This window comes from Zingiber officinale, chromosome 2A (genome assembly GCF_018446385.1).
Source record: "Zingiber officinale cultivar Zhangliang chromosome 2A, Zo_v1.1, whole genome shotgun sequence".
Lineage (NCBI taxonomy): Eukaryota > Viridiplantae > Streptophyta > Magnoliopsida > Zingiberales > Zingiberaceae > Zingiber > Zingiber officinale.
Genome location: NC_055988.1, coordinates 79411113 through 79417933, shown reverse-complemented (window position 1 = coordinate 79417933; position 6821 = coordinate 79411113).

The following is a 6821-nucleotide window of genomic DNA, read 5'->3' as shown; positions in this document are numbered from 1 at the left end:
AATAGTTTTTAAAGAATTTTTTAAAATAATTTTTAAAGAATTTTTAAAAGAGTTTTTAAAGATTTTTTAAAATAGTTTTTAAAGAATTTTTAAAATAGTTTTTAAAGATTTTTTAAAAATATTTTTTAAAGAATTTTTTTTAAAATAGTTTTTAAAGAATTTTTAAAAGAGTTTTTAAAGAATTTTTTAAAATAGTTTTTGAAAGTTTTAAAAATAATTTTTAAATGTTTTTGAAAATAATTTTTAAAAGAATTTTTAACATGATTTTTTAAAAGGTTTTTGAAAATAGTTTTTTTTAAAATAATTAAGTTTAAAATAATTTTTAGGTTAAAATAAATTTTTAAGTTAAAATTAATTTTTAAGTTAAAATAAATTAAGTTTAATTTTTAAAATAAATTTTTAAGTTAAAAAAAAATAATTTTAATTTAATTTAATTTAATTTTAATTATAATTTAATTTAAATTTAATAGTCATCTCACCCGATCTATGTTGTCAATCAGGGAATCATATAATTTTGTGAGATGAATTAAGCTCAACTTTAAGGTTTGCTTTTAACTTGTGTTAGATTCAGGTTTAGATTTGGGTTCATCAAATAGGCGTTCTCTGGATAAATTTCTGGGCTATGGTGAGTCACTCAGACATCATTAAAGTAACCATGCCTTCAAGGTTTTCTAAATAGTTCTATCCACTGGACTTAATACAAAACCTTGGTCTAACTGGTTAGGATTCATTAAGGGTAGCTTCGGTCAGTTCCACTTATTCAGATGCACCAGGTTGAAGCCATATCTTCCTAGACATGCATATACTAAGCTTCCCTAATGTACTATCATCCAAAACTTCACCAGTACCACTTTTCAAGTTAAACTTGAACCCTCTTTAACTAGTCCTAATTACCCTGTCGGGTAGGTTGGTTGGGGTTACCCTTTTTGGGTAGGTTGGTTAGGGTTACCCTGTCGGGTAGGTTAGTTTTGGAGGTGCCAGCTATTCTGGAGCCTCCCCCTGAATTATTGGCCATTAATTTAGTTTTTAGTTCTGGGTTTATTATAGTTAAGATTTGGTTAAAATTTAATGTTTAATTTGTAATTTAGATTCAAGTTTTTAATTTTGAATTAATTAAATTAGTCAAATTATCTTTCTTTAATAGAATGTGTTTAATATTTAAATTTTCTTTCAATTTCATTTTTATTAGATTAATTGAATTATCTTTCTTTAATAGCTTATTTTTAAAGTTTAAGTTTTTATTTATTTTTAAATTTGAATTAACTAGACTGTTTGAATTATATTTTCTTAACGATTTATCTTTTAGCTTTTTATTAATTGTTAATTTTGAAATTTCTAGATTATTTTTGTTTAATATGTTATCTTTAACATTTAATTTTAAGTTTGTTAAATTTTATTTTGATTTTATCAAAGTGTTTGATTTTATCCTTATATTTTCTTTGCCTTTTAAATTGATATGATTAATTGAATTTATTAGATTAGTTTTATCTTTAAAGTTTAATTTTTTATTAATTAAATTATCTTGGTTTTGGATATCATTTTCTATACTGATTTTATCTTGATTATTAAATATTTTATCAAGGTATTTATTGATTTTATCCATTTTCGCATTTTTAGCATTTACATTCAAATTTATTTTAATGTTTGATTTATTTATGTCTAAATGCTCACCTAATTTTAAATTTTCTGAATTAATAAAATTATTTGAATTGATTTGGTCATTGTTCTATTTGACCAAGTCAAGGTTGATGCCAAATTTATCAGTCTTGATTGACTTGATCAGAATCTAGATTATTTTGTGATTTTAAATTTAAATCTAGATTATCATGTACCATACTTGAACTAATTTCATACTTATCATCATGCTGATTATTTAAACTACTATTAGCAGGGGTATTTTGGTAAATATTACTAACCTTGAGCGCAACTCCTAATTCAGTAGGCTTCTCCGTTGGATTTGACTCGAGTCCATATTTGACTTTAACTTGATCTTCTAGCTTCATTGGCGTCTCGTGAAGTTTGATCAACTGGGTCCATAGCTCATATGCATTCTTGTACTTTTCTAATCTGCATAAAATATTGTTAGGTAAAACATTACAAATAATGTTACTTACCTTTTTGTTCAGTTCCGAGTTTTGAGAAGGTTTCCTCAAAATTAGCATATAATCGATGTCTACGCTTCCTAAGAAGCATTCAATTAATCGCTTCCAATAGTTGAAGTCTTGATCGTATGGTGGTGGTTTGTGGGGGTTTCGTCCTTCTTGAAGAGTCATTATTCTTGCACACAGAGAAACAGAAAAAAAAAAATTCCAAGACTTGGTCTTGGATTAGCAGTGCTAAAAAAAATAATATTTCACTATTTTCGGAAAAAATAATAAAATATTATTAAAATATTAATAAAATATTAATAAAATATTTGAAAAAAATATTATTTCAAAATTTTGAAAATGTAACATTTTTTAAATACTAAACAATGGTGAAAAGATGGCGATGTATTTTTCAAAAACCGTTTTGGAGGGAAAAAACGAAATGCGTAAGGTTTTATTTAAAAGACAAACAATATCTAATTTTTTTTTTTTAAAACGACCCCCCTTTGCTTGATTGGTGGTTACACCAAATCAGAGCGATACCTACTCTGATACCACTTATTGGATCGTGAAACGTCGATAGAGGAGGGGGTGAATATCGATTTGAAAAACAACGTTGAAAAAGAGTTAAGTGCAGCGGAATTTAAAAGAACAGACACAGTAATTTTACTTCGTTCGGAGCCTGTGACGACTCCTACTCGAAGGCCCGTACTCCGTGAGTACTTTTGTTGGGCAATTTACTAGCAGTTCGAAATGATAATTATAAAGGCAGTACAGGAAATGCTAATAAACAGTAAAACAAAGCTATACCGACAGAAGGAAAGCTACAAGGACAAGAGCGCATTGTCGGAGCTTCGTTAGTGTCGTTGGAGTGCAGAGCAGTAGAGCAAGCAGTCTAAGAGTTCTGAGTTGATGTTGAAGCTCCACCCCTGGGGCTTCTTTTATATGCTGCTCCGGGCGCCTAGATCCCTTCCGGGCGCCCTGGTGTGACGTGGTAAGTCTAATCAGCGAACTCCACGTGGCGACGACTCGGCTTGGATAAAATTCGCCTCCGGGCGCCCGAACCCCTCTTCTCCAGAAAGTCCTTCTCCTGCAAGAAAAGGTTAGTCCGAGGCAAATATACCCTGCAACACAGATTGTTATCACAGTTTTATAGATAAGCAAATTGAGTATGAATTAGCAAAACAGAGTATGACTTAGATTCCGTCTTTCCGAGACCGGAATCTAGTCATGATCTCGACTTAGATATCCGAAATGGATCTAAGCCAAATCGACGCTTAATGTTCCCTTCCCGGGAACGCGTCCTCGCAGTCACTCCCCTCCAGTGACTTACCTCACTTACATGCCAGACGTCCGGTCAGCCCGTCTGGACTTCGTGCCAGCTATCCGGTCAGCCCGTCGACCTAGCTGGACTTCGTGCCTAAGCGTCTGGTCAGCCCGTCGACCCGCTTGGACTTCGTGCCAGCTATCTGGTCAGCCCGTCGACTTAGCTGGGCTTCGTGCCAAATATCCGGTCAGCCCGTCGACCTGTCTGGACTTCTCCTACACACTCGATCAAAGTGTTAGACAACAACAAACTAACTTAACCTGATTTGTCATTCATCAAAACCTGGGTTAAATCGTTAGGAAAAAATAATTTTCTATAAAAAATTATTTTATTTTCATAGAATAGAACAAAGTTTGAAACCGTTGAAAATTTTAATATTTTACTCTCACTTTGTATGAAACTAATCAATAGTGATTTCTATCAACAAATATACTTTACCAAGATTTTTCAAAATAATTTTGAAATGATTTTCAAATCTAATTTCAACCATGATTTATGGACTTAATGCACATGATTTACACATTAACTTTTGCCATGATTGGTCATGTAAAATCCATGTGTTTTGATGAAACTTAGCTCAATTTTAATGCACTAAATTTGCATCTTAAACTTAGTTCATTATCCTAACATCTCATTTGTGTCTATTGTATCAAATGTATCTCAATACACAGAGTTAATCCTATTGTTCTTATGAGATATAAAGTTTATTTTCCATAAACTAAGCGATCATGCTACATCTCTAAGTAGGCATTTTGAATTTGATCATTCTACCTAGGATGCCAATTAATATTATTATCTTTAATTACAAGGAATTAAAACAATGTATGTAAATGATGATAGCATACATTAAAAGCATACTTTCAAATGAAAGACTATTATAACGTCTTGGCATATATCAAATGTCATAACAAGATAAAATATTTGTGCAAGTCATGATGTCATGACTGTTGGTGCGGTTAGCACTAATGGTCTAACTCAGATTTTGATGAATGACAAAATAGGTTAAGTTAGTGTTGTTGTTGATCTAACACTCTGATCGAGTGTGCAGGAGAAGCCCAGACAGGTCGACGGGCTGACCTGATGTCTGACACGAAGCCCAGCTAGGTCGACGGACCGACCAGATAGTTGGCACGAAGTCCAAACAGGTCGACGGGCTGACCGGATAGCTGGCATGAAGTCCAAATGGGTCGAAGAGCTGACCGGACGTCTGGCAGGTAAGTGGAGGTCAGTCACTGAAGTTGAGTGACTGTGAGGACGTGTTCCGGGGAAGGGAACTTAGGCGTCGATCCGACTTAGAACCATTTCGGAACTCTAAATCGAGATCCTAACTAGATTCCGGTCTCGGAGAGACAGAATCTAATTAATACTCTTTTTCTGTTAAACTATGAACTGTGCTAATAATCTATTTTATAGGATATATATTTGCCTCAGACTAACGTTTTCTTGCAGGAATGAAACTGTTGGAAATCAAGGTCCGGGCGCTCGGGAGGTACCCGGGCGCTTGGAGGTCCGGGCGCCTGAAGGCGAAAACTTATCCCCAACGTCGCTGTGCTACGTGGAGTTCACTGGTTGGCTCGACTACGTCATGGTCGAGGCGCCCTGAAGGTTCCAGGCGCCCCGAACCTCTTATATAAGGAGGGTCAAGGCTGAAGCTCCAACAACAACTCAGAATCTACTCTTTTTTGCTCTTGCGACGCTGCGAAAGTTCTACGACAAAGCTCTCTCTTTTCCTGTCTTATTTTCATAACTGTCGGTATTTTTCTTTCTAGCATTTTTGTACTTAAACTTTGTAATCACTATTCAAATTGCTAGTGGATTGCCCAACGAAAGCACCCTTGTGTGCGGACCTTGGAGTAGGAGTCGACAAAGGCTCCGAACCAAGTAAATCGACTTTATTAGCCGTGCTCTCTCTTTTTGTTTTCCGTTGCGTACTCATACTCGAAATTTTTTAATTCGATATTCACCCCCCCCTCTCCTCTATCGACTTTCACGATCCAACAAGTGGTATCAGAGCAGGTACCGCTCTGATTGATGCAACCACCAATCAGATAAGGGTGTGAAACTTTCCTTTTATTCGTTTTCGGCTTTCAATTTTTCGCATAATTCCAAACTGGTATTATTATTACCTTTTTGGAAAGTTTTTTCGTTGCAATTAAATCTAAATTGGTGTAACACCAATTTAGTTCTTTTTATTATTCTTAATTTTTCCCGCACTACTAATCCAAGACCAAGTCTTGGGATTTTGTTTGTCGTTGCTTTATTGTGTGCAGGGTCATCATGTCTCAGATCGAAGGTTTCAGTACAGTACGTCCTCCCCTATTCAACGGGGATGATTTTCTGTACTGGAAGAAAAGGATGGAAGTCTACCTGAAGATGGACTTCGACCAATGGCTCAGCGTCACAAAAGCCTACCGAGCACCAGTTGACAACTCCGGAAATCTACTTGATCCGGAACAGTGGACGTCAGACATAAAAAAGAAAGCATCAACGGAGAATAAGGCGATCAACATGCTACAATGCGGACTGACAAGGGAAGAGCTGAACCGGGTAGGACCACACCAGAACACAAAAGAACTGTGGGACAAGTTGATCGAGCTGCACGAAGGAACCAGCGATGCTAAGGTAACGAAACGTGATTTGCTTTTAAATAAAATTTTTAATATAAAAATGCAGGAAGGAGAAACGGTGAGTCAGCTTCACGTGAGGATCAAGGATATCCTCAACGGGCTCCACGCGATAGGCCACCAGATGGAAAACCGAGATCTGATAAGGTACGCGTTAAACTCTTTTCCACGTAACTCTCTGTGGGCATCCATCGTGGACGCCTACAAAATTTCAAAAAATCTGTCTAAATTAAAACTCGACGAACTATTTTGTGAATTAGAGTTACATGAGCAGACTAACACTAGATCCGAGAAAGGTATTGCTCTACTTGCAGGTTCCTCCAAGGAAAGAACGAAGAACAAGCCTGAACCTAAAAACGAATCTGACCAGGATTCTGAAGACGAAGAGTAATTGGTGAACCTAGGAAGGAAAATGTTCACCAGGAGGAAGAAAAACTTCAGTAAGAAGGATCTACAAAAGATCAGTTCTCTAACCGAACCAAGGAACGTGACGTGCTTCAGATGCAATAAGAAAGGGCACTACAAGAACGAGTGTACGAGATTGAAGAACGACAAAACGAAGCCGACCAAAAAGAAGGCCCTCAAAGCAACGTGGGACGACTCGTCTTCGGAAGAATCGGAGGACGAAGATCAGAAGAACCAGAGTTACCTCGCGCTGATGGCCCGCGAAGCAGAGTCGGAGGACGAATCGGAAGACGGGTTCGAACCCGAATCAAGCCACGAGTCCATACTCATTTCCGAAGGTCCCGAAGAGGTATACCTAAGTTTAAATAGAAAGTTTTT